Source organism: Acinonyx jubatus, chromosome C1 (assembly GCF_027475565.1).
Source record: "Acinonyx jubatus isolate Ajub_Pintada_27869175 chromosome C1, VMU_Ajub_asm_v1.0, whole genome shotgun sequence".
NCBI lineage: Eukaryota > Metazoa > Chordata > Mammalia > Carnivora > Felidae > Acinonyx > Acinonyx jubatus.
The window spans coordinates 33,885,168-33,912,076 of record NC_069381.1 but is presented as its reverse complement, the minus strand read 5'-3'; the positions used below and the strand labels follow the sequence as shown (position 1 = coordinate 33,912,076).

Here is a 26,909-nt window from a genome sequence, read left to right as displayed (position 1 = left end):
CCAATCAAAATCCCAGCAAGTTGTTTTATGAGTACTGACAAATGGATTCTAAAGTTTATAGGGAGAGGTAAAAGACCCAGAATGGGCAACACAATACTACAGAAGAACAGGGGTGCGTGGCTGGCTCAGTAGGTTGAGCAGCCACCCGAGTTCGGCTCAGGTCATGATCTCATGGTTCACAAAGTTCAAGTCCCACATCAGGCTCTGTGCTGACAGCTGGGAGCCTGGAACCTGCTTTGGATTCTGTGTCTCCCTCTCTCTCTGCCCCTCCTCCGCTCACACACTGTCTCTCTCTCTCTTTCAAAAATAAACAAACATTTATAGAAGAAGAACAAAGGTGGGAGACCGGCATTACCTAACTTCAATACTTACTATAACACTATAGTAATCAAGACAGTGTGGTATTGGCAAAAGACAAACAGATCAATGGAACAGCATAGAGAGCCCAGAAATAGACCCACATAAATACAGTCAACTGATCTCGGACAAAGGAGCAGAGGCAATACAATAGAGCAGACACAGCCCCTTCAACAAGTTGGTACTGGATGCCCACATGCAAAAAAGTGAACCTAGGTAGAGATCTTTCAAAAAACTCAGAATGGATCACAGACTTATGTATAAAACAGAAAACTATAAAATTGTTAGAACATTGAGAAGAAATCTAGATGACCTTAGGTTTGGCTGTGACTTTTAAAAAAAAATTTTTTTTTAACATTTATTTATTTTTGAGACAGAGAGAGAGCATGAACAGGGGAGGGTCAGAGAAAGAAGGAGACACAGAATCTGAAACAGGCTCCAGGCTCTGAGCTGTCAGCACAGAGCCCGACGCGGGGCTGGAACCCACGGACTGCGAGATCATGACCTGAGCCGAAGTCGGACGCTCAACCAACTGAGCCACCCAAGCGCCCCTGGCTGTGACTTTTTAGATACACCACCAAAGATGGGATTCAGGAAAGAAAGAGCTGTTATGCCAGACCTCATTAAAATGAAAAACTGCTCTGTAAAGAGAATGAAAAGACAAGCACAGTTTGGGAGAAAATAATTATAAAAGGCATATCTGATAAAGGACGTTTATCCAAAATATACAAAGAACTCTTAAAACTCAACAATAAGAACACAGACAACCCAATTAAAAAAATGGGCCAAAGATGTCAACAGACTCCTCATCAAACAAGATATACTGATGGCAAATAAACATATAAAAAGCGGGGCGCCTGGGTGGCTCAGTCAGTTAAGCATCCATCTTCTCTTCGGCTTAGGTGATGATCTCATGGTTCATGAGTTCAAGCCCTGTATCGGGCTCTCTGCCGTCAGCACAGAGCCCACTTCAGATCCTCTGTTCCCCCCTCTCTCTGTCCCTCCCTCACTAGCATGTGTGCAGTTTCTCTTTTTTTCTCTCTCTCTCAAAAAGGAAATAAACTTAAAACAAACAAACCAACAAACATAAAAAGATGTTCCACAGGGCACCTGGCTGGCTCAGTTGGTAGAGCATGTGACCCTTGATCTCAGGGTTGGGAGTTCAAGCCCCATAATGGGTGTGGAGCCTAATTAAAATAAATAAAATAAAATAAACACTTCAAAAAAAGAAAAGAAGATGTTCTACATCATATGTCAACAGAGAAATACAAATTTTAAAATAACAATGACATACCACTACACATATTAGAATGGCCAAAAGGCAGAACACTGACAACACCGAAAACTGACAAGGATGTAGAGTGACAGCGGTTCTCGTTCATTGCCGGTAGGCGTGCAAAATGGTACGGCCATTTCGGAACACTGTGGGGCCGCTTCTCACAAAACTAAACACACTCTGCTATACAATGCAACAACGTATGTGGTATTTATCCAAAGGGACTGAAATTTTATGTCCACAAAAAAACCTTCATACAGATGTTTATAGCCGCTGTATTCATAATTGCCAAAACTTGGAAGCAATCACAATGTCCTTTAATAGCTGAATGGAGAAATCAACTGTGGCAGATCCAGACAATGAAATATTATTAAGTGCCAAAATGAAATAAACTATCAAGTCATGAAAAGACATGGAGGAGCCTTACATGCCTATTGTTTGGTGAAAGAGGCCAATCTGAAAAGGCTGCATACTGTGTGATTCCAACTATATGATACCTGGAAAAGGCAGAACTATGGAGGCCATAAAAAGATCAGTGGTTGCCGGCGGGGAGGGAGAAATGAACAGGTGGAGCACAGAGGATTTTTAGAGCAGTGAAACTATTCTGCATGATTATATAACAGTGGATACATGTCATTATACGTTTATCCAAAGCCACAGACAGTAGAACACCAAAAGTAAACCCTAACGTAAACCATGGGTTTTGGGTAATAATGATGTATCAATGTAGGTTCATCAATTGTAATAAATGTGGATGGTGGGGATGTTGGTAATGGGGGGAGGCTGTGCATATGTGGGGACAGAGGGTTTATGGGAAACATCTGTACTCTCCCTTCAATTTTACTGAGACCCTAAAAATGCTCAAAAAAATAAAGTCTTAAAAATAAAAACTCTGCAACTCACTTTCAAACAGTGAAGAAAAATGTGTGTCTGTCTACCTCCAAAGACAGAACAAATGTGGCAAAACATTAACATGTTAACTTTTCTTAATGTTTTCATTTTTGAGAAAGAAAGAGCACAAGCAAGGGAGAGGCACAGAGAGAGGGAGACACAGAATCCAAAGCAGGCTCCAGGCTGAGCTGTCAGCACAGAGCCCGACACAGGGCTCGAACCCACAAACTGTGAGATCATGACCTGAGCTGAAGTTGGAGGTTTAACTGACTGAGCCATCCAGGTGTCCAAAAACATTAACATGTTAACCAGATAATCTAGCTGAAAGGATCCTCATGTTCCCTGTACTGTTCTGTCAACTTTTTACTCTTTGCAATTTTTCCAAAGCAAAAAGTTGAGGTGAAACACATAGAAAGGATTAACAACGAGTCAGAACTGAAGCCCTGAGACCAGAGCACGTAGTAACCACTGTAGGACAACACTAAGATGCCAAAGGAAGTCGAACCAGAATCTCTCCACTCCTTGGGGAAAAAGAAAAAAAAAATAAACTCACAGGCTGAATGTCAACCAGGAGCCAAAATCACAGCCACACAGAGCTGGGTCAGATGTGAACCTCCAAACTGAGGTGAACTGAGAAGGCACTGCAGTTACAACACGCAAAACCCTGCCCTTCCTCCTTCCTCACTTCCATTTTCCTACTTGTGAGGACATTCAGAACCTAATTAAGAAGTTCACTAATACAGAGACTTTTTTTCCAAAAAAAGATTTGAAAACAAAGGTTGTATTAGTCAAAAGAGAACAAATAATGTCCCCATTTGACTCCATTCATTGAACAACTGGGCTAAATAAAAACTTCTTTCTTTAAAAAAAAACAAACCTTGGGGCACCTGGGTGGCTCAGTCGGTTGAGCGTCTGACTTCAGCTCAGGTCACGATCTCGCGGTCTGTGAGTTCGAGCCCCACGTTGGGCTCTGGGCTGATGGCTCAGAGCCTGGAACCTGCTTCAGATTCTGTGTCTCCCTCTCTCTCTGACCCTCCCCTGTTCATGCTCTGTCTCTCTCTGTCTCAAAAATAAATAAATGTTAATAAAAAAATAAAAAATTAAAAAAAAACAACCTTGTGGGATAAGAAAGGACACAGAAAATGTAGAAGAGCACTTAAGCAATGAGTTAGTTCATAAAGGAAGGTCAGTTCTGTCATCAGACCTCTGGATTTCAGATAATATGTATATAATTAGAAAAAGCACATGCATGTATTGGATTAAAAAACTGGACTGCCTCTATTGGATGTGTTTGATTTCAAGTCAGCAGGCTTCGAATATTCCCTCCTTTCTTATTTTTTCTTTTAACTTTCATGCTCCTGGAGGAGAGACAAAGGAGATCCCAAATCCAGGAGCACACATCTTTGAAAAGGGCAATCTTCTGTAGAATACGAAGTATCCATTTGTTTAAGAAACTTATTTTCCTGGGGTGTCTGGGTGGCTCAGTCAGTTAAGCATCTGACTCCTGATTTCAGCTCAGGTCACGATCTCCCAGTTCGTGGGTTCAAACCCTGTATCAGGCTCCATGCTGACAGTGTGGAGCCTGCTTTGGATTCTCTCTCTCTGCCCCTCTCCACCTGTGCTCTCACTCTCAAAAATAAATAAATAAACTTTAAAAAAAAAAAGAAACTTATTTCCCTGAAAATAATAGTATAGGTGTCACAGCTATAATCACCTGGATGGCAGAAACATCCATACACATACACAAAATACACATCCATGAAAATGGCCTAGAGACATACACACCAAACCTTTCGAGTGGGACTGTGTGATGGGTCAGTTTTAGTTTTTACTCTGTACATTTGTTCACTGAAGTTAGGTAAATGAGCATGTGTTCATGTTTAAAACGTCTAATTTATGTACTTATTTACTTTAAATATTTATTTTTGAGCGACTGCACACGCGATCACACTGTCAAGTGCAAGCAGGAGAGGGGCAAAGAGAGTGAGGGGGACAGAGGATCCAGAGCAGGCTCAGCCCTGACAGCAGAGAGCCCGATGAGGGGCTCAAACTCACAAACCGTGAGTTCATGACCTGAGCCAAAGTCAGACGCTCAACCGACTGAGCCACCCAGGTGCCCCTAAAATGTATGCCTAATTTAATAAGGCCCTATGATCTTCTAATATCAGACTACTAACGCTATATCATATAAGTCACACAATTAAAAACTTTAAAAAACATATGTATACACCAGTGTGATTCATTATATGTAACAAGGAAAAACATTCGGGACACAGAAAACAATTCAGGAAAAAAATAAAACAAAAATTACCTCAGATTGCCTCTGAATGACAGAAGTGTAGATGTTTATTCTAAAATGAGCCTTATTTTATTGTGGCTCAAACACACAGCCTCACAAAATTTTGTGAAAAATTGTAATTTCTGAGCTCTAATTTTGAGATTACTGCATCAAAAGTGGTCTCCAAAAAGACGCAGCCCCACTTATTCAAATATAAATGATGATTCCCAAGAATCTGGTTTTACAGTACAGGGAAAAAAGGTCTCTAATTCATGTCTTCTAAACCAGCCAGTCTGTTTATGGCAGACATGCTCAAGCACTCATTTTGGATATAAAATGCATTCACAATTTTCACGTACATGTAAATAAGCGAAGCGCGTTGATTGCCCAAAGGGAGGGAGCCGGGAGAAACCGCAGGCTGGGAAAGGCAGAGGGAGAAACGCTGATGGACTGATGCGGGACTAGAGAATCCCACTGGACTTGGAAAACTGGAAGAGTGAAGGTCCGAGACCGGCAGACACACGGTGAGGCCCTGAAACGCGACAGATGCCAGCCACCCTTGTTCCTGTGGCAGTCGAGGCTGCACCCATCAGAACGTGAAAAGGGCTTTGTCTACCTTGAGGGGAAGATTTGAACACTTCCTGCTCGAGACTGGGGCACAGCGCTTCCTTCCAGCTCAGAGACGGAACTTCATTTGATTAAGATCCCAGGCAGTTGGCAAAGTATCTGGCATGCAGCAGGAATTCGGCAATGTTTGCTCAACTTCTCCCTTCTTTTTTTCTAAATGTATGTTTGTTTGTTTATTTTGTGAGAGAAAAGAGAGAGAGAGAGAGAGAGAGAGAGAGAGAGAGAGAGCCCTTACGTGCAAGCAGAGGAGGGGCAGAGAGAGTGAGAGAGAGAGAATGAATCCTAAGCAATGAATCCACACTGTCAGCAGGGAGCCCGACGCGGGCAGAGCTCATGAACGGTGAGATCATGATCTGAACAAGTCAGATGCTTAACCACTGAGCCACCCGGTGCCCCTCTTCTCCCTTCCAAGCAATGAAGAAGCAAGGTGCGATTTTATCAGAGGCTTTGTTTCGAGCATTAACAGTCTGTCAAAAACTGTCCAACTGATTCTCATCCCTGTTCTCACTTCCAGGATAGCTTGTTTCTTTTCCTCGGATCAAGGTGGTCTTTGAACAAGACACCCTCTTTCTTTAGGATCTTGTCACCAGCTCTACCTGAACAAGTCAAGATGAGACTGCACCTTCCTTCTTGGGCCAAAAGCTTCCAATCTGCACTGTCTGTGTTAATCTATGCATACAGCTGAGGACTGCAGGCCGGTCACGGAGGCAGAAGTTCTCTCTCTCAAAACTTCTGGCATCAAATTGCTCACAATATTCTCTCTTCATCTTTTTCATGTCTGTTAGCTTCTCTACTGTCGCCCCTGCCCATTCCTGGTGTTGCTCATTGGGCACTGGGGCTCCCATGCTCTCCCTCCCGATTCCTCTGTGGTCAGTCTTGCCAGAGCTCTGACCATTTTATCTGTCTTTTGAAAGGACAAACTTTTGGGTTTGTTAATCCTCTATATTCTGTTTTGTTTTTCTCTTCAAACTCTACTCTTAATTATTTTGGTTTCCTTCTTTGGGTTTAATTCACTGTATATTTTCTAACTTCTTGAAACACATGTTTAGATCACTGATTTTCACCCTTTGTTTCAGTTTTTTCCCCATATACACATTTAGGTCTATAGATTTCCCTCTAAGCTTGGTTTTAGTAGCATTACGTAAGTTCTAACGTAGTGTTTTTACTATCATTTAATTCAAAATACTCTCCAATTTCCATTATGATTTTGCCATTGACCCAATGATTATTTACAAATTCACTTCTTAACTTCTAAACATACAAGGATTTTCTAATTATCTTTCTGTTACTGATTTCTAGCTTAATTCCACTGTGGCTAGAGAATGTGTTCCATATGCTACCAATCCTGGGAAACTTGTTGAGATTTGCTGCATGTATGGCCTGATGTTTTCTCTTCATTTACCCAATAAAATCTACACTCTTCAACGTGACCTGAATCATGACCTACCCACCCGGTAAGGGATGTCCCCCCATTTACACCCTACATGCCGGCCATGCTGGACTCCCCGTAGATGCCAGGCTCTTTCACATTCTGTGCCTTTTCCCATGATCTTCACTTTGCCAGAAATGCCCCTCTCTGTCTGCTCCTCCTCATCCTTCTCTATGTAGTTCAGAGGACCCCTCCTCCATGCAGCCCTTCCAGCCCTCTCCCCATTCCTGGCCTAAGGGGCAGCCAGTCCCTGTACCTCCAGGTTTTCTCTTGCCACCACTCCTCCACACTGCTGCCAGAGCTATCTTATCTTACTAAAGCACAAATCCAACCACTTCTCTCTCTGGTTTACAATCCTTTCATCAGAGGCTCCCCTCTACCCAGAGCCCAAACTTGGTGCTCCAACGCAGGACTCTCTCCCAGCCCTTCTCCAGTTCCCCCGCACCTCTGTTCATGCTATTCCCTCCACCTAAAATGCACTTCCCAAACAGTAAGTATCAAGGGCAGTGGTGGGGGCAGGAGAATTTCCCTTCATTAATTTGTAATTACGGTATTTATTTTATTTCAGGAGGATTCCAGTGCTTTCCCAGCAGAGTGTGGGCTGTGCAAAAGGCTGGACGGCACTGTGTGCCCACCTATACCTCCCTGTCTTAGTATGTGTAACACCTGGTGCCCTCGTGTTTTAAAGCATGCCTTACCAGGGACGCCTGGGTGGCTCAGTCGGTTAAGCATCTGACTTCAGCTCAGGTCATGATCTCACGGTTCATCAGGCTCTGGGCTGACAGCTCGGAGTCTGAAGCCTGCTTCGGATTCTGTGTCTCCCTCTCTCTCTTCCCCTCCCCTGCTTGCACTCTCTCTCTTTCAAAAATTAATAAACGTTTAAAAAACAATAATAAAATAAAGTATGCCTTACCTAACCAGGCTATAATTTCCTTAAAGGTATGGACTGAGGCTGATTTAATTTTGATCTCAGGAGACTAGCATAGTAACTAGCTTAATAAGTACAACTAAATGAACTTCACTGAGGGAATAAAGGAAGGCAATTTTAAATTCTAGGTACTCAAATGGAAATTCCAGAAGAAAACTCTGCGTTCTGTTAATTCTCCTTCACACTCAAGTCCAGAACACCATGTCTCCACCAGTTATTTCCATTCCGTGTAAGAATATTTAATGACCGGGCTACATCAAACCTAAACTTGGGCGGCTGATATGGGGGCCTCCATAAATGGGACTCTGCCCCACTCCAATCTTCCGTCCCTCTCCCCCCACCCCATTCTTCACTGGCTGCTCTCAGCAATCACCGTTGCTTCAGAAATACTGCTAATGCTCTACTTACCTAGATCACTTTTCCTAGGTCCCCTAACGTCTTACCCCTTTCTTTTTTAAAGTTTTGTTTTTGGTTTTTGTTTTTTGTTTTTTTTTTTTTGAGAGAAAGAGAGCTGGGGACGGGCACAGAGAGAGAGAGAGAGAGAGAGAGAGAGAGAGAGAGAAAGAATTCCAAGCAAGCTGTCAGTGCAAAGCCTGACACAGGGCTCGATCTCACAAACAGTGAGATCAAGACCTGAGCTGAAACCAAGAGTCGGACGCTTAACCAACTGAGGCACCCAGGCGCCCCAGTCTTACCCCTTCCATCAGGGTCCCTGCTTTAGGGCACATGTCTTTTTCAAGGCCCCCCTCGATTTCACTTCTTCCTCCTCACCTCTGAAACACTTAACCTGGCCCTGTCTTACCCCTGGGTCCTTTCTCTGAGCCTCAGCTTTCAGGCTGCAAACTTCCCAGACCCTGGTGCCTCTCATCCTATGTGTCCCACACTGCCTAGAACAAAGCTAGCTGTCAGCTGTCACTCAACAGTAACACCCATTGACTGACAAGTCACTGATGTCTCTACCTTGGCTTCTCTCCGTCCAACTCAAGGGCTGCTTGGGTGGTGCCCAGGTGAATCCCCAGGAGCTATCAGTGCTATTTGCATGAACATTTCCTGTAATCCTAGCTCCCCCAACCACCTCCATGTTACCACGAGAAGACCTGCCTGCATAGCTGAGCGATTCTCACAGCTCTGTGACAGAACCAGAGGCTTTTCCATTTCCTTCTGTGCCACTAGAAATACACACACACACACACACACACACACACACACACGCACGTACACAAATGAAGTCGTTTTGCCTCTTTTTCCCTTTCCAAAGCAAGTAAGCTTTAAATTCTCAGCTCTGTATGACTTCGTTCTGTCCCTACCCTCTGGTAAAACCTTGCTTTCCTGAGCCTTTGAAAAATACCTCCCCCCCCCCCAGGTAAAAATAAAACTGTGATATTACGCTTTTGGAAACTTCAACATGTAATTCTAAGAAAGTAAAAACATACAGTTTTGAAGTGTCTTTGGTTCACCAACAGTGACGGAGTCCAGCCACCGCAGGGTGTGAGCACTAGAATACCCCAGCAGTGCGGGCTCCACGTCTGTCTTCGTCCTCCCGGGCGCACGGCTATGCTAGGGTCCAGCTCCCCTCAGCCGGTGCCTGGGGTCTGGAGGATGGGATGTGGGCCGCGGAGGTACACCACCTCCAGCCCTGGCCCTTGGAGAGCTTCTGCAAAACCTCCATGTTCTCTCCTGTTCGTCCTCTGTGAACTGGGTCAGAGGACCAGGGGAGGCGTCCAAGGCTGCAGGAGCTGCTGGGGTCACTAGATGGGAACGGTCTGTGTCCCTGAACGATGAGGTGGAAGGGAACTCTTCCCCCGGCCCCCACAACCCCGCCCTAGAGGTGTTAAGTCACTGCAATTTGGGGGTAGTTTGTAATTATAGCAAGTCTGCCCTAAAATGATAGTATCCTGAATTCTTTTTATTTTTTTTAAATATATATTTTTAAAAATTTTAATGTTTATTTTGGAGAGAGAGAGGCGGGGTGGGGGGGGGGTGCAGAGAGAGGGAGACACAGAATCCAAAGCGGGCTCTAGGCTCTGAGCTGTCAGCACAGAGACCGATACAGGCCCAGAACTCATGAGCTGTGAGATCAGGACGTGAGCCGAAGTCAGACACTCAACCGACTGAGCCACGCAGGCACCCCCTGAATTCTTAAAGTTAAAAACAGCAATTATTCCTGAGTGTTACTTACAAGCAACTCTGTCTAAAGCCCTTTTGTTACACTGCACTAGCCATGTTACTATTTTCCCTTTCGGGTGACTTGGGCACTGGTGGGAGCTGTGGTGCACCCCTCAGATCCCCTCCCCACCGCCCCGTAAGGAACTGACGACTAGTCCCCATCTGCTGGGATCATGGTGGGCAGAAAGCCTCCAGCTGTCAGGCATCTTCAGGAAATGCTTAGCTGAAAACAGATGCTTACCCAGGATCATGCCTTCTTGGCCTTCCAATGACTAGTGGCAGCCTATGGCCAGTCAAGGAGAAACTATAAAGACGAAGTCCCCTCCCTTCAACTCAGAAGGGCCATCCCAACTTTACAGCCCCCACGGTATCGGCTGAAGCCTTTCTTGGGACTGAGCCACAGTCCAACTTCTCCCTCTGCACAATCCAGCCTCCCTTTCCTCCCTTTCCTTTCTTTTCCTATCGAGAATGTTGACCCCAAACCACTCCCCAATAAGACTAACCTTTGTGTCAGAGCTGCTTTTTCAGGATCCAAGCAGAGACAGGCACTGTATTCTTGACACAACAACCCTGCCTCCGAATATGACACAAATACCATACTTTCCAATCAAAAATGAAAATACACAAAGTCACAATGGGATAGAAGCTTTAAGCTTAAAACTTAGACTCTCCAGGATGGGTGAAACAGGTGATGGGGATTAAGGAGTGAACTTGTTGTGATGAGCACCGGGTGATGGATGGAAGTGTTGAATCACTATTCTGTGTACCTGAAACTAATATTACACTACAGGTGAACTAACTGGAATTTAAATAAAAACTTCCCAAAAATAAAATAAAACAGACTCTCTACAAAAATTCAGAATGTATTATACTGTTAAAAGACAGACTCTTTCCAAGAAAATAAGTAAAAGAAACCATAAACATTTTAAGATCCGCTTTGAGAAAAGGAGCTTTGAAACTGTACTAAAGAAAATGTTACCACCTGGCTTGTAATCAAATAAAATTGTTAAATATGTAGCAAAGAGGTACACAATAGAAATTATTGAGGATCTATTATCCATCCATGCAGGTATTTAGTTTTTGTTTTTGTTTTGTTGTTGTTGTTTTGAGAGAGAGATCGCAAACAGGGAAGGGACAGAGAGAGAGGGAGACAGAATCCCAAGCAGGCTCCACACTGTCAACACAGCGCCCAGTGTGGGGCTCAAACTCACGAACTGTAAGAGCATGACCTGAGCCAAACAAGAGTCGGATGCTTAACCGACGGAGCCACGCAGGCACCCCTAGAGCAGTTGCTTTTTGAGTACTCACCACAACACAGCGCTGGGAGCTTTATTCACATGCACTATCTCATTAAATTCTTTCTAAGTTCTGCAGGCAGTAAAACTCAGGTTCAGAAAGCGTAAATAAACTACTTAAAGCCCCAGAGTTAGAACTCCAAGTCAGGTTGGGCTTCTTCCAGAGCCTCAACTCCTGTGGTAGTCTTGCATATTCAAGCTACTATGAGGTGTTAACTAAGTAATTTGCAAGGGGGAAGGGAGAGCAAAAGGCGAGTATATGTGGTTCCAAAACCTGTTCTCTCCTCTTACCCGTCTCTACTGACGGTAGGCACAGGCACTGCCTTCTAGATACACACACTCCAAGGAATGAGTTAAAGAACTATTCCATGCACGATTCTGCCAGAAGGAAGATACCCAGCACAAAACTGTTCTCTAGCAATTCAAAAGGTTCTTCTGCCCTCTTGTGGCTGAAGGAGACTACTACAGATCAAAGCTCCATTAAAAAGCTAAAATACCATATAAAGGCAATTGGCAGTCACACAACACAGGAGGCAACGGTGATGGGCTCATAATGAACCAGATTTAATAACTCAAAAATTTGATCTTGCCACTCTTCCATGACAACCACTGCTTGGAATAAGATAAGAATAACAATACTAGAGATCAGGGAGAAAAACGACAAAAATCAGTATTTTTGTAATGATAATAAGGACTATGACAACCGCTACATCCATCCAGAACAATGATAAAAGTGTAAAACATTCTAAACCCCAAACAAAAATCCTCATCTTTACTTTCCACACGTAACAATGTATTTTAGAAATCTTCTCACAGCAGCCAATACAGAGCCTCCTCATGAGCCAACACAGAAGCTCCTCAGAGCTTCCGGGGCACAGCACCCCCTTGGATGGGTGAACTTGGCCCCTACTGGTGAATGCTTCGCCGCCTTCCAAACTTTCACCATTAAAAACAATGCTGCAAAAAGCAAACAAATAAAAACTACGACAGTGCTATCATTTTGTAAGTGTGCAAGAATACCTGCAGATGAATTCCTAGGGGAGGAAATGGGGGGTCAAAGGGCACATGCATGCCTTTGCACTACTTTTTAAAAACTCTTTTCTCCCTCTGATTTTCCCTCCTCTCTCTCTGGCTGCTCCTTCTCATGCTTTCTTAAAAGTTTTATTTTAAGAAAAACAAAAGTTTTATCTGGGGTGACTTTCTAAGCAGTGACCACGTGTGCTGCTCACCCCTTAGTTATAAATTCCTCCAGGACTTGGTCTTTGGTCCTCTTTCATCCTGTAACCTTTCCCAACTATCATTTCTCTTCCCTGAAGGCAATCAAAGTTACTATTTTGGGGTTTTATGCTTCCAGAGTGATTTTATGCATATATATGCAAACGTATATGTACTGTGTATTCCTGTGTATGTATAAATATGAACATACATGCACGAGACTTTTCCCTCCCTTGCTCTACAAATCCATACTCTAAACTGAAGGAGTGGTAAGGGGACACTCCCAAGCAGCAACTTTCATAAGAGATGAAACTGAGGCCCCAAACCTTTTTCAACCTGCAGTTCTGTGCCAGACAACTGGAGTGGACCCACAGGGGAAGATCAGATTCGAGTACTGTCTCCTATCCTAGCCTACTGTAGGACAGATTTCACCAAGTAGCCACAGATTAACTCAAGGGAAGGATAGAGCACAGAAGCCAGTAAGTCAAAGATCAGAGTCTAAATACGATCTTTCACATCTATGGTTATTTGCCTATGAAAGATTTTTGATTTTTTAAAAACATTTCTTTATTTTGAGAGAGACAGCGCAAATGGGGGAGGGACAGAGAGAGAGGGACAGAGAGAATCCCAAGCGGGCTCCACACTATCAGCACAGAGCCTGATGTGGGACTTGAACTCACGAACCATGAGATCATGACCTGGCCCTGAAACAAGAGTCAGACACTTAACCAGCTGAGCCACCCAGGCGCCCCTGATTTTACTTTTAATGAAAGTTTTCTAACTACACAAAAGTAGAGAGGAATGTAATGAACCCCATCCAACAGATTAAGCAATTAAAACATTTTGCTATTGGTTTCCTGGTTTCACTCCTTTCTTCTTTCGCTCTCTCTCTTCCCTTCCCTCCTCCCGCCCCTCTTTCTTTCTCCTTCTCTCTGTTTTGGCTACATTATTTTAAAATAAGTCCCTGACATCATGCTATTTCATCTCTAAATACTTTGTCTGGACATAATTATAAGACAGAAAGAGATTTCCTTATTGTGACCCCAATATCATGATCACATCTAACAAAGTTAATTTCTTAATATCATCAAATGCTCAGTCCACATTCATTATTTCCACAATTATCTCAAAAAAAAAATCTTTCTAGAGCTGACTTCTTAGGTTTCAAGAGAACCTAGAGCCAAACAAATTCCAAGCCCAGCATGCAACAGCCCATGACTACTAAATCTTAAAAGAATTTCCAGGTTCCTAAACCCCCACCAACAGGAAATGAACTGCTAAGGCTCCCAGGAAGGGCATTCCTCCCAATGCCCATGCTGACGTAGCCTTGGCAGGTATGGGTTCAGGAAGAGCCACCCTATACCCTTTACCTCTCATACTCCCATCCCTCCAGTTCTAAGCAAACACTAATTTATTTTCTGTCTCTACAGATTTGCCTCATTTGGACATCTCATACCGCATGTGGTCCTTTATGACTGGTTCACATGCTTTCAATGTTCATTCACGTTGTAGGATATATCAGTACCTCATTCCTTTCTTCATATTCCATTGTGTGGAGAGACCACATTTCATTTATCCACTCACCAGCTGATAGATATCTGGGTTATTTCCACTTTTTGGCTGTTATGAATAATGCCGCTATGGAAGTTTGTGTACAAGTTTTAATTTGGACATGTGTTTTCATTTCTCTTGAGATCCTAGGTATAAACTCTGGGTCAAATGTTAGCCCCGTGCTTAACTTTTCTTTTTTTAATGTTAATTTACTTATTTTGAGAGAAAGAGAAAGAGAGAGAGCGGGGGAGGGGCAGAGAGTGGGGGAGAGACAGAGAGAATCCCGTGAGATCATCACCTAAGCCAAAACCAAGAGTCCGACCAAGCCACCCAGGCACCCTGGTAACCCTGTGTTTAACTTTTTAAGGAACTGCCAGGCTGTTTTCCAAAGTGTCTACACCATTTTACATTCCCACCAGCAGTGCATGAGGGCTCTAATTTCTCCACATCCTCACCAACACTTGCCCTGTCATTTCGATTACAGCCATCCTCCTAGGTGTTAAGTGGTGTCTCATCGTGATCTTTATTTGCACTGCTCTGGTGACTCATGATATTGGGCATCTTTTCACGTGCTTACTGACCATGTGCACACAGGTTTCCCCAATATCCGAAAGCAGAGCATTCCTATGAAACCTTTCATAAGCCAAAATGGCCTAAAGTGAGGAAGCAATTACCACTAGTTTATATGGAAAAATGTTTGAGCGTTCCCAGGCGCAAAAATAATAACCCCTTTAGGCTTTTCTGGTATTTTAGGACACATCTTGCTAAAGGATGCACAAAATAAGTTGAGATAAAGCACTGATGCTCACAGACACAGTCCAAAGCTTATGGCAGCTTGAGGCTGACAGTGACTGTGGTTCCCGCGGAAGGAACTAGGGGGCGCCACTCTCACTGCTTGAAGGGCACGCTTCCTGGATAATAGCTCACTGCAAGACACCGAACGCTACTTTCTCTTTTCACCTTTTTTCATGAAAACAAAACTCCTCTTCAGAGTTCTCTCAGCGAAAACAGGTACTAATAATGCAGGTCTTTCGGAAAAGCAAAGTGGCTAACACAAACTTTTGCAAAGCAGGAAATACCCGCATCTTCTTTGCAGAGATGGCTATTCGGATCCTTTGCCCATTTGAAAAATTGGGTTGTCTTTTTATTTTTGAGTTATGAGAGTTGTGCGCTCTATTTTGCCCATCTTTTCCATTGAGAATAAAAGCTTCCCAACCACTTAAGAAAGTAGTGAGTGTTCTTTTTCTGTAGCAAGAAGTAACTACCAGAACTGGTTTCAAGCTCACCCAAATCAATGATAGCTTCACACCATTATACAAGCTTTTGAAAAGCCAGGCAATCAACAACAGCTTCACCTCAATGACCATGCTTCTGAGAGCCATTCCATTTAACAAGAATCCTACTCAGACAGCTGTGTATCCAGAGCTAAAGGTCAACCAACCCCTAAACACTCTTACTTCTGAAAGTCTACCAATGCCTGAACTCCACTCTTTTGAAGACTCTAGAATAAACAGGGGTTCCTGAAGTCCTGGTATCAGGACCATTTTACGTCTTTAAAACTCACTGAGGATTCCAAAGAGGGCCTATATGATATGGGTTAATAATTGTACTAACATTTACTATATTGGACATTAAAACTAAGAAATAAAAAAAATAATAAAAAAAACTAAGAAATATTTAAATAGCAATTTAAAATTAACAGTATGAAGCTCATATTATAAGTTTAAGAAAAATAACTATTTCCCCCCTAAAATTAGTAGGAAGAGTGGCACTGTTTTAAATTTGTGCAAATGTCATTTACAGCTTTATAAAAGTCTGGATATGCATCCATTTCCACATTCAATCTGTTGTGAAATGTTTTAAATCTACGAATTTTTTTTGGCTTCTCACAGATACACAGTTAGAAGAGGGAAAGGTATTATAATAACCTTTTCAGATGGTTATGGATATTCCTCTTTGATGCTACCCCAAACTCAAAAAGCAGTAGTTTCTTACAAGTTAGTGGCAATATTGAATCTGAAAGCATATCAGTAAACATTTTCATACTTGGTTACATTAACATCCACTGGTCTTACACTTTGAATGAATCTTTTAGCCACGCATAATTTGTTAACATCATAACAGTGGTCTTTTGGACATTATTAGTTCACTGAGTTATACAAAACTTCCAATGTTTTCACACCCATTTTGCCATATTAAAAAAATCACATTTGTTAATATCACTACCAATCTCCTCAGAAACGTGTTTAAATATTGAGAAGGTGTCAGTTTCGTGGCAGCAGACAGAAGCTTTTCAGAATTCTAATTTTCATGTGAAAGCTCAAGTTTTATCTAAATAACAAAAAAGTCCGTTGTTTCCCTTGAAGTGACAGGTGTACTGTATTCCTTTTTGAGAAAGTCTCCCAAATTCCCAAGTCTGAATAACCATGGTTTGCCTGTCAGTCATTTTTTCAAGTAAAAATGGTGTTCCCTCAAAAGAGTAGCTAGTTCAGCTTGCAGCTCCATCACACAAGTGCTTTTCCTTGACACAATAATAAAACGTCAGTGTGCATAGTAGTGCTTTATGCATACTGATGCATATTTCCCATTTCATCATCGTATTTGTTTTGTTATTATTTTTTTTTAAATAGGCTCTACACCCAACGCGGGGCTCGAACTCACAACTCCGAGATCCACAGCTGCATGCTCTACCAACTGAACCAGCCAGATGCTCCCATCATATTTGTTTTTTAGAAAAACGATATATACTCAAAGGTCAAGATTTAGTCAAATTAAGATCTGTTTCATCAAGAACTTTCTTCAAAAAAAATTTACTTATTTAAGTAATCTCTGCATTCAATGTGGGGCTCAAACTCACGACCCCAAGATCAAGAGTTACATGCTCTACCAACTGAGCCAGCCAGACACCCCTCACCAAGAACATTAAGTGAGGGGCGCCTGGGTGGCTCAGTTGGTTGAGCGTCCGACTCTTGATTTCTGCTCAGGTCATGATCCCAGAGTTGTGGAATCAAGCTCTGCGTTGGGTTCCATGCTGAGCGTGGAACCTGCTTGGGATTCTCTCTCTCTCCCCTGCTCATGCTCACACACACTCTCTAAAATAAAAATTAGGGGCGCCTGCCTGGGTGGCTCAGCTGTTTGAGCATCCAACTCTTGATTTTGGCTCAGGTCATGATCTCACAGTTGGTGAGATCGAGCCCTGGGTTGGGCTCCATGCTGTTAGCCCTTTTAGCTCAGAGCCCACTTGGAATTCCCTCTCTCTTCCCTACCCTCTGCCCCTCCCCCCATCAAAATAAACTTTTAAAAATTAATAAATTTAATTTAAATTAAAAAACAACATTCTCAGCATGCCTGGGTGGCTCAGTCAGTTAAGCATCTGACTTCATCTCACGGTTCATTGAGTTCAAGCCCCCCATGTCAGGCTCTGTGCTGACAGCTCAGAGCCTGGAGCCTGCTTTGGATTCTGTGTCTCCCTCTGTCTGTCCCTCCCCTGCTCGTGCTCTCTCTCTCTCTCAAAGAATAAATAAACATTAAACAATTTTTAATAAAAAATTTTTTAATAAAAAAAATTTTAAACATTCTTAAATGAAACTGGCTTTTTTTTCCCTCAGTGTGTGGGGCAGTGAAAAGTACAATGACTGTTAGTTCAGTTTGGTACCCTGCTTTGCTCCGTGCTAAGGTGTGAGCCGTTGTACCCACCATCACTTTGCAACATCAATGCAAATGGCAACCCACTGCAATGGGCAACCAGTATCTTATTATTAACATGAAAACGCTCTTGACAAAACTCTGAAAACCACTGCTAGGAAAGAGGGCTCTCTGTTTTGTTCTAAGAAACTATGTCTTACAAGCACAGTTCTTGCTCAAATGACTAATACATTCAACTTTTTGTTTCATGTGTAAGTGTTGGCCTCTTCTTTCAAACATTTGTTTGACATCCTGCCTTCTTTTTTCTTTCCCTCACTACATTTTTTTCTTCTGTTAGTTCTGGAGTCACGCACTTTACACACTCTATTCATGTAGCAGTTAAGCGAGAAAACTCACCTGCACGTAAAACTTAGAATTCTAAATTTATCAATATATTGAACCCTCCTACCAAACAATGTAAGAAGAATACTTTAACTCTTAACCTCTCTCAATTGATATGCTATTACTGACTAGTAGTATAGTTCTCTCCCTTTGTTTCTATAATACCAAATATTGGGCAACAGCATCAATGTTTGCTTAGATATCCTGACATTTACCATTCTCTTTGCTTACCATTCCTTCCTGCGTCTTTCTTCTGGAATCATTTTCTTTTTTCTGAGGTTTATGCTTTGTAAGTGCCTTTACTGAGTATCTGTTAGTATGAACTTTCTTCAGTGTTTCTGTCATTCTTGAAACATGCATATGCAGGGTTCTAGGTTGACAGGTGTTTTCTTTACACAAAATAAAATAGTTCACTGTCTCTGGCTTTTACTGCTGCTCTTGAGAAGTCAATTGTCAGTCTAACTGTTGTTCTTTGGAAGGCAATCACTCCTTTTCCTCTATTTTTTAAAAATATTTATTTATTTTTGGGAGAGAGAACAAGTGGAGGAGGGGCAGAGAGAGGGAAACAGGATCCGAAGTACACTCTATGCTGAGAGCAGAGAGCCCGACGCAGGGCTCAAACTCACGAACCATGAGATCATGACCTGAGCCGAAGTTGGACACTTAAACCCACTCAGCCACCCAGGCGCCCCATCTCTGGCTATTTTTAAAAACAGTATTACTGTGGTGCCTGGGTGGCTCAGTCGGTTAAGCATCTGACTTCAGCTCAGGTCATGATCTCACAGTTCATGTGTTCAAGTCCTGCATCAGGTTCTGTGCTGACAGCTCACAGCCTGGAACCTACTTTGAACTGTGTCTCCCTCTCTCTCTGTCCCTCCCGTTTGTGCTCTGTCTCTCTCAAAAATAAATAAAAATTTTAAAAATTAAAAAAACACAGTATTACTGAGGTCTAAATTAACATACAATAAACTGTCTATATATAAAGTGTACAACTTGAATTTTGACATATATCTGTGAAGCCATCGCCACAACTATGATAAGAAAAATATCAACCCCACAAGTTTCCTCAGGCTCCTTTAATCCCACCCCTCACCCTACTCCATTCCCAAGCTACCCCTGACCTGCTTCTTGTCACTATAAATAAGTTTGCCTTTTATAAATAGAATCATATTTTACGTACTCATTTGTGTCTGGCTTCTCTCACTCAGAGCAATTACTGTGAGATTCATCCATGTTACTTGTGTATGAACAGTTCATTCCTCTTTTGTACTCACATGAGATGACAGACGTTACGTAAATTTGTTGTGGTAGTTATTTCACAACACATACATATATCAAATCATCGTGCTGTACACCTAAAACCAATAGAATGCTGTGTGCCAATTATATCTCATAAAACTGGGAAAAAACAGTTCACTCTTTTAAGTTCATTCCTTTTTAATGCTGAGTAGCATTCCATTGTGTAGATGTACCACAATTTATTCATTTACCTACTGATGGATCTTTGAGTTGTTTCTAGTTTGGAGCTATTACAAACAAAGCTATGATGAATGCACACGTACAAGTCTTTGCATGAACATACACTTTCACCCCTCTTGAAGAGGAATAGTTGGGTATGTTAGGTGAATGTTTAATGTTTTTAAGAACTGCCAAATTGCTTTTCCAAGTGGTTGTACCATTTTCCATGACCACTTGCAGTGCAGAAGTGTTAACAGCTGTCCCATTCTGGATAACACCTGATGTAATCTATCTTTTTCATATTAGCCATTCTAAAGAGTTTAGAGTAATACTTTCTTATGGTTTTAATTTCTACTTTCTCCTAAGGACTAATCATGTTTAGTATCTTTTCATGCGCTCACATGCCATCTGCATATCTACTTTGGTAAAGTGTCTATTTACATCTCTGCCCACTTTGATGTATTCAAAATACAAGTTATTTATTGTATTTATGGTTTGCAAATTTTCTCCAGGTCCATGGCTTGCCTTAAAATTTTTGTTAACAATGTTTTTTGAAGAGCAAAATTTTTTACCTTTGATGCAGCCCAATTTATTAATGTTTTCATGCTTTTTTTTACCCTCCCTAAGGTATCTTTAGCAAATTCAAGGTTACCAAGATTCTGCCCTATATTTTGTTTATAGTTTTAGCACTTCCATTTGGATATATGATACATGTCAAGTTAATCTTGTACATGGTGAGAAACATGAGTCAAGATTTGTTTGCTACCATTTATCAAAAAGATTGTATTTTTTTCCTATTGAATTGCCTTGGTATCTTTATCAAAAATCAACTGGCTATTAAATAAGTAAGTCATAGGAATAAAAGGCACAGCATAAGGAACACAGTCAGTGTATGTGTATTTCCTTCCCTTTCCCTTATGTTCATCTATTTTAAGTTCCACATGAGTGAAATCAGACATTTGTCTTTCTCTGATTTCACTAATACTCTCTAATTCCATCCACACTGTTGCAAATGACAAGACTTCATTCTTTCTGATCACCGAGTAATATTCCATTGTGTGTGTATGTGTGTGTGTGTGTGTGTGTGTATATATATACACACACACACACATATGTAGTGTGTGTGTGTGTATATATATAGATATGTGTGTATGTGTATATATGTAGTATGTGTGTATGTGTATATATATACATATGTAGTGTGTGTGTATATACACATATGTAGTATGTGTGTATGTGTGTGTACACACATATGTATATACACACACATACTACATATGTGTGTATATACACACACACACACACACACTACATCTTCTTTATCTATTCATCAGTCAATGGACATTTGGGTTCTTTCCATAATTTGGCTATTGTTGATAGCACTGCTATAAACATTGGGGTGCATGTGTCCCTTCGAATCAGCATTTTTATATCCTTTGGGTAAATACCTAGTAGTGCAATTGCTGGGCCATACGGTAGTTCTTTTTTTTTATTACTAAAAAAAATGTTTTCTTAATGTTTATGTATTTTTGAGAGAGAGAGAGAGAGAGAGAGAGAGAGAGAGAGAGTCAGAGTGTGAGTGGGGGAGGGACAGAAAGAAAGGGAGACACAGAACCTGAAGCAGGCTCTAGGCTCTGAGCTGTCAGCAGAGAGCCCGATGTGGGGCTCAAACTCATGAACCACAAGATCATGACCTGAACCAAAATCAGACGCTTAACTGACTGAGCCACCCAGGCACTCCAGGGTAGTTCTATTTTTAATTTTTTGAGGAACCTCCATACTGTTTTCCAGAGTGGCTGTACCAGTTTGCATTCCCACCAATAGTCCAAAAGGGCTCCCCGTTCTCTGCACCCTTGCCATCATGCATCTGTTGTTTCTTGAGTTGTTAATTTTAGCCATTATAAGTAAGCTCTGTGCCCAACCTGGGGCTTGAACTCACGACCCCATGATCAAGAGTCACATGCCCTACCAAAACTATTTTGACAATTTTAAATTCTCTGTATTTTCATATTAACTTTAGAGTCAGTTAGCAATTTCTAGCAAAAAAGTGAATTTTTAAAAGAACCCATCACACCTTCTGGGATTTTTAGTGGAAATGTGTTGAATCCTAAAACAAATTGGGGAGATTCAGTATCTTAAGATCATGCCTTCTGCTCCATGAACACGGTGTACCTTTATTTCAATATTCTTTCATTTCTTACGCAGCAATGTTATGTGGATTTTAGCGTACATGCTGGCTATTCTGCTCCCTAGAGGGTCTTTCCTGCATTCAGATAGGCTAGTCTCCTAACTATCACAGAATGTACCGGCATACAGAAACGATTACCCAACCACATTGAGGGAATTGCAAAGAACCCTATGGAAAATAGTATAAATCAAGTCATAAATCTTATTCCCCTTTTTCTCCCATTTCTTCCTCCTACAGAGGCAACCATTCTATTGTTTAATGGATACATTCGCTTATGTTCTTTTAATATATGTATGTTTGTTATGCATTTACTCTTTCTTATCAACTTTATCCAGGAGTAATTTACATACAATAAACTGCTTCAATTTAATGTATACAATTTGAAGAGTATTGACAGTTATATACATTCACAAAACCACTGCCATTATCAAGACACAGGGCATTTCTATCTCAAAAAATTCCTGTGCCCGTTTGCAATCCATTTCTCCCTTCATGTTTCATCCAAGGTAACTAACAATCTGCTTTTAATTATTAATAATTAGCTTGTATTTTATATAAATGAAACATATAATATGTAGTCATAATATACTATTATACTAATATCAATTAATATTAATGTGTACTAATTAATATTAATATTAGTATGTACTTAATATTAATATGTACTTAATAATATTAATATGTACTCATTCATGAGTTTAACATTCATCCACGATGCTGAACGTATCAACTTTGTTCCTTTTCATTGTTAAATGGTACTTCACTGTGTGAATATGTCACATTTTGTTCATCCATTCACCTGTTTATAGACATTTGGGTTGGTTTCCAGTTTGGAGCTCCTGGGAATAAAGCTGCTGTGAGCATTCATGTACAGGTCTTATTTGGTCATATGCTTTTACTTTTTCTTAGGTAAATACTTACGAGTGGAATGACTGCCATTTGGCAGGTGTATGTATAACTTTTTAAGAGATTGCCAAACTGGTTTTCAAAGGAGTTGCACCATTTTACATTCACAACAGCAATATAAGAGTTCCATTTACTTCATATTCTTGCTAACACTTTGCTATCTTTTTTCAAAACTTAAGTCATTCTAGTTGATATGTAATGTTATCTCACTATGGTTTTAATTTGTATTTCTATGATGAGTAACAATGCTGAGAATCTTTTCATGTACTTATTACCATTCGTACATCTTTTGTAAAGTGTCTCTTCAAATATTTTACCCATTTTTGGTTAAGCTGTTTACCCTCTTGTTATTAAATTATAAGAATTTTTTATATATTTTAGATACAAACATATGCATGTACTAAATATTTTTAACTGAATGTTATATATACAAGTACTGAATATTCTTCCCCATTCTATGGTTTGTCTTTTCATTTTTTGGTGTTTTTTAAAAGACATTTTTTTTTTTTGACAGGAAGCAGGATTTATTGGTGGGCATGAATGGGGAAGGGCAGTGCTGAGGTTCTCCTGTGTGCAGAGCCCTCCATTTGTCCAAGAGGCCACGATTAGGGGTGTATTTGACCCCACAGCCATCTGGGATGAGCCGCTTTTCAGCCACCATGTCTTCAAATTCGTCCACATTAAAGTTAATAAAGCCCCACTTCTTGGAAATGTGGATCTTCTGGCAGCCAGGGAACTTGAACTTGGCCCTAGGTAGGGCCTCAATCACATGCTCCTTGTTCTGCAACTTGGTACGGATGGACATGACGACTTGGCCAATGTGGACCCTGGCCACTGTGCCCTGGGGCTTTCCAAAGGCACCCCGCATACCTGTCTGGAGCCTAGACTGGAGAAAGCGTGAGGCCAAACCTCAACGTCCACCAGAAGAAAACTGTCTCCAAGGTCCCTTAGGGCAACCCGTACAACCAACAGGCTGCATACACTACCAAGGAGGCTGCTGTTCACAGCCAATGCACACTGGGCCCCACGGGGAAAGAGCACAGTCAGCTTAATTGGCTGCAGAGGACAAACATTTTTAGTTTGGGTCAAGTTAATTTATCACTTTTTAATTTTATGGCTCATGTTTTTTGTTTCCTAAGAAATATTTGTATTCCTGTTCTTTTAATTTACAAAAGTGGCATTGTGTTATTCTGTTTCACTTTTGACTTAAATTATGTATTTTGGGGCGCCTGGGTGGCTCGGTCGGTTAAGTGTCCGACTTTGGCTCAGGTCATGATCTCGTGGTCCGTGAGTTCGAGCCCCACGTCGGGCTCTGTGCTGACAGCTCAGAGCCTGGAGCCTGTTTCAGATTCTGTGTCTCCCTCTCTCTCTGCCTCTCCCCTGTTCATGCTCTGTCTCTCTCTGTCTCAAAAATAAATAAACATTAAAAAAATTTTTTTAAAAATTGTGTTTAAAGTTCCATCCATGTTGTTTTGTGTATATTGGATCTGTTACTTCTAACGGCTGCAAATCATTTCATGATATAAATACCCTACTTTTTGCCTACTCACCCCCACCCTTAGGATGGAAATACATTCATCCTCCAACTCCCTGAGCACACAAATAATGTATGTCTCTGGTAAGTGCCATGGAATGAATGAATATATATATATATTCATATATATATATATACGTATATATATGTATATATATGTATACACACACACACACACACACACACACACATACATTCACAAACATACATATATATATGGCAGATTTGCTGAGCTAAAGGATGTAGCGTATACTTCAGTTAGTTATTACAAGAATGTGTTCCAGAATGGCTTTACCAGTCTACTTCTCACTGGCAAAGAATACAGGTTACTATATTCTCACATTCCTGCCAACACTTGGATTATCCAGCTTTCTAACATTTCTTTTGTCAGTCTAAGGTATAAGGAGATATCTTGTTTTAATTTTAATATTTGTTATAGCTCATGAGTTTGAATATCTATTCCTATGCTTAACCTTATGGGTTTCTTATTCTGTAAACTCGTTCTAATTCTTTGCCCATTTTCTACTGGGATTGATGCCTTTTTCTTCTTCGTTTGCAGGAATTCCTTGTATATTCTAAATATCAAACCTGGCAAATTTTATTTTTTTAATTTTATTTTAATTCCAGTATCATTGACAAATACTGAAATTTTCTCCTCCCAGTATATTATCTACATATTAACTTCGTCTATCATGTCCTCAATAGCACAAAAATCTCAATGAACATTCTCTGTACACTTGGAACGAATGTGTATTCTGCCATTGGGTAAAATGTTCTATAAATGTCAATTAGGAAAAGGTAGTTCATAGAGTTGCTTAGATCTTCTATATCCTTACAGATTTTTGACTTGTTTTATTAATTACTGAGAGAGGGGTATTAATATATTTGAACATGATTGTGGATTTGTCCCTTTCTCCCTTAGTTTTAACCAGTTTTTGCTTAATGAAGTTTAACACTCTCTGATTATTAGGTACATACATATTTATGTATGTCTTCTTGACAAACTGCTCCTTTTATCATTATGTAATAACCCTCTGTAATCTCTTGTCATATTTTTTGTCATAAGGTATTATGAGTTGAAATTAATAGTTATGCCAACTTTCCTATGCTTATTGTTTATATAAGATATATTTTCCATATCTTTGACCCTGTTTTTACTTTGAACCTGTTTTTAAATTTAAAATACAGGTCTCTTAGGGGTGCCTGGGTGGCTTGGTTGGTTAAGCATCTGACTTCGGCTCAGGTCATGATCTCGCGATTCGTGGGTTCGAGCCCCGCATCGGGCTCTGTGCTGACAGCTCAGAGCCTGGAGCCTGCTTCTGATTGTGTCTCCCTCTCTCTCTGCCCCTCTAGCTCACACTGTGTGTGTGTGTGTGTGTGTGTGTGTGTGTGTGTGTGTGTGTGTGTCAAAAATAAATAAGCACTAAAAAACAGATTTAAAATACAGGTCTCCTATATCAGGACATACATCCTGCTTTGTTAACCATTCTGACAATTTCTGCCTTTAGCTGGAGTTTTAATCCATTCCCATTGAAATGTAATTGTTAACACAGTCAGGCTTAAGTCAACTGTCTTAAATTTGTTTTCCATTTCTCTCTTCTGTTTTTTTATTGCTCTTATATTGCTGTTTTCCTGCTTTTGGGGGCGGTTAACTATTTTTTAGTGCTTTTTATTTCTTCATTGGCCTCTCAGATAAATACACCTCTTTGTGTTATTTTTTTTCCTTGTAGTTGTTCTACCAAGGAGTTCTGCTAAGGAATACACATCCTTAACTTATCAGAGTCTATTTAGAGCCAATATAATACCTCTTCACGTCTGACATTTCCTACCTCTTACTTTACTCTTTCCTCACTTTATACACAACATTCCTACTTCCCACTTCTTCTTTTCACAAATGTAATAACTTTATGACAGGTAAGGTTCCACTTATCTCCCCTCTCCCCATTTCTTGTGCAAGTTTTGTCATATCTTACCTTTACATATATTCTAAGCCTCATTCTACGGGGTTATTACTTTTGCTTTAAGCAATTAGTTGTCTTTTAAGCAAACGATGAGAAAAAAAGGAATGAGTCTTTTATATTTGCCCATTATTTACCATTTCCAGCAACCTTCGCTTTTCCCTATTGATCCAAATGTCCATCTGCTCTCACGTCCTGTTGGCCTAAAGGATATTCTTTAGTGTTTTTTCTGTAATGCAGCTTTGCTAGCAACAAACTCTCTTAACTGTTACCTGAAAAAAAGGCTTCATTTCATCCTCATTTTTGAAGGATATTTCCAACAGATAAAGGATTCTGGGACGACAGGTGTTTGGTATTTCTCTTTCAGCACTTTGAAGATCTTTCATTGTGTGAACTCTACTGGTTCTGGTGAAAGGTCAGTGGGATTTCCTACTCCCATAGAGAATGTTTCTTTTTCTTTGTCTTCAAGATTTTCACTTTAGATTTCAGACGTTTAACTATCATATGCCTAACCTTTCCCAATATTTATCCTTTTTAGAGTTTGCTGAACTTCTTAGATCTGTAAGTCAATGTTTTTCACCAAATTTAGGAAGCTTTCAGCCGTTATTTCTTAACATTTTTTTCTGTCCAACACTCATATATTAGACAATTTTATCCTGTCCCACAGGTCCCTGAGGCTTAGTTCATTTTTCCTCAATATTTTTTTTTCTGTATTTCAGACTGGATAATTTCTATTGCACTCCCTTCAACTTCACTGACTTCTGTTATATTCAACTTACTGTGAAGTGAAATCTTCATTTTCTGTTCCTATACTTTTTAGTACTAG

General features: G+C 40.7%; 1 protein-coding gene and 1 non-coding gene across 5 annotated transcripts in view; both read right to left on the bottom strand.

Moving 5' to 3' along the window:
* The window catches only part of ST3GAL3 (ST3 beta-galactoside alpha-2,3-sialyltransferase 3), a 198,573-nt gene that overhangs the window by 138,005 nt on the left and 33,659 nt on the right, over nucleotides 1-26,909 (bottom strand). The window lies entirely within an intron of this gene.
* On the bottom strand, nucleotides 23,521-23,653 carry LOC113599672 (small nucleolar RNA SNORA70). Its single transcript, XR_003420586.1, has one exon. It is a non-coding gene; the product is annotated as a small nucleolar RNA SNORA70 (small nucleolar RNA).